The sequence below is a fragment of the Buceros rhinoceros genome, unplaced genomic scaffold, assembly GCF_000710305.1.
Source record: "Buceros rhinoceros silvestris isolate BGI_N320 unplaced genomic scaffold, ASM71030v1 scaffold28096, whole genome shotgun sequence".
NCBI classification, from domain to species: Eukaryota; Metazoa; Chordata; class Aves; order Bucerotiformes; family Bucerotidae; genus Buceros; species Buceros rhinoceros.
Genome location: NW_010419725.1, coordinates 10,034 through 12,448, shown reverse-complemented (window position 1 = coordinate 12,448; position 2,415 = coordinate 10,034).

The following is a 2,415-nucleotide window of genomic DNA, read 5'->3' as shown; positions in this document are numbered from 1 at the left end:
ACTGGCTTTGACCTAGAAAAAGGCTTTTGCTACAGCAGCTGCACTTTATTACAGCTTCACTGGTGGCCTTTGCTGGTTTATTAAGCCAAAGAAACAGATAAGTGTAATCCAGGCAATTACCATTAGTGGTAGTAAATTGTAATCGGAGGCACATGTAGAGGGAAAAATCTTCATTCAGCTGGCCGGGGACAGGATGATTTGGACAAATGTTGGAGAATTTTGTTCAACTGTGTTGAAGAAAGCAGAAGGAGTAGATTTAGAGGGGGGTGGAGGCTTGTATTGTTTAAATCCTTCTGCTTCTGGGGACGTTGGGTTATTCAGAGTTTTGTGTTTTGAGCCCCAGGAATCGCTCGTTTAACCTCGGGGCAGGAGCAGAGCTCTGGTGTGGCCGTGGCGTGGTGTGGGAGCTTGAGGGGAGGGCTCTGCTGTCCCCTGTGGGAGATGCCTGCGTAAATCCACATCAGATCGGCAGATTTGGGACAAGGGGCAACGAAACCAACCAAATTTTACTTCACTCTTGAGTTCTTCCTCCTGGCTTGGGTGAGCAGCGAGGTGTATTGGCCGGAGTGGGGATGGGTGATAGATCGCGCGCTGTCACCCGAGCATCACATAGCATGTGTCAGGGTTGAAGGGAGGAAGCAGCTCAGATAAGCCAAGTGGTCTGGAGAGTCACTGGCTTTATCACCTTTCACATTTGGAGCTAATTTTTGTTGCTGCAAGGTCTCGATTTCCCAAACTCCAGCTGTCCAGACCTCCCTGAGCACCGAGATGTGGTGGTCACGCTGGCACAGGACCACCCCTTGGCTCAGAGCATGGTCCTGCTCCTGCAGCCTAAGCCTAGGTGCTGCTGAGGGGCAGGGAGAGGCTCGGGCAGGGGTGACCCAACAAGTGAGCACCGAGATGTGGTGGTCACGCTGGCACAGGACCACCCCTTGGCTCAGAGCATGGTCCTGCTCCTGCAGCCTAAGCCTAGGTGCTGCTGAGGGGCAGGGAGAGGCTCGGGCAGGGGTGACCCAACAAGTGCTGCTGCCTGGGTGCCATCAGCCGGGTGCCAGGGTGCAGCGGGTGGGCCCAAAGGTGCGATGCAGGAGCCTCTCACAGCAACTTAGTGTGTAAATTCAATTAGAGCTGTGTCAGCAAATACGTGCCATGACAGTAACCGGCACGTGGCCTCCACAGAGCAGGAGGGTCGTCGTCATCTTCTTGTTGTTGTGGATCTTCTTGTTGTTGTGGTGCTTGTTCTTCTCCATCCCTTCTCTCTCCATCCCTTCTCTCTCCATCCCTTCTCTCTCCATCCCTTCTCCATCCCTTCTCCATCCCTTCTCCATCCCTTCTCCATCCCATCTCTTCTTCTTTCATCTTTCTTCTTCTCTCTTCTTTCTCCTTCCCATAGCCTTGCCATTAACGTGAACTGTCGAGCTGCGTTTCCTCCCCAGTAGCTGAAGCAGATAACTGGCCACAAGCAGCCCCAGAGGTGCCGGGGACCGGAAGCAGGAAAAGCCGCTTTCATGTCCTTAACAAGCCCTTAATGAGGATTTCGTGCACAAAGCTATAGCCACACGGCTGCCTGGCCCCCTCCTGCCAGGCAGGCGCGGGGCTCTCAGCCTAATCCCCCAGCTCGCTGCTTTTTTGTAGCACCATCTTCATTTCTGTCCCTTTTCGCTCTGGTCGGAAGGGCTGGCTTTAGTTTCCCCCTTCCTGGTGGGTGGATGGGCCCTCGACGGACGCGTGGGCCGAGGCTGAGGAATGGCTGGCATCCCCCAGCACAGCCCAGCTGCTCCAGCCTCGCACTGGGCCCTCCTCGTGTCTCTCCAAACTTCCTCCTCCTCTCCTCCACCATCGCTTTCTTTTGCAACTGGTGCTCCCCAGCTCCCTTATCCCTTTCCCCCCACTCTGGTGCCAGCTGTGGATCCTGTCTGCTTCCTTCTGCTCTTGTTATCCAAGCTGTTGTCCCTAAAATAATGCCCCAGGGAGGAGCACACATGCACGCCAGCCTCGTCCAGCCCACGGGGCTGCCAGCGACAGCGCTCGAGACACTTGCAAACGGGGAGGAATAAAGGTTTTATTGTGCTTTTTCCCAGCGACCTGGCAGCAAGGGGAACCTGGTGGCACTTTTCCGTGGAAGTGTCGTTCCAGCCCCGGCCTTTAATTACAGGAAGCCTAAGACAGGCTGGTGTGGAGACGAGGTGGCCACAGGATTTATAACTCAGAGAATCAGGTGATTTATGGGTTGGGTTTTTTACCCCCAGGGCTAAGCTGCATCCTCAGAGGAGTTCACCGGTGCGTTCCCCCTCTCCCCTCCCAACGGGGAGACGGGAATTTGTATTTTCTTGTCATTATCCCTGCGTACCTCCCCTCACCTGCTCCTCTTAATCTGCCTGTGCTGTAATCCCCTCTTGCCTAAAAAGTGACAGG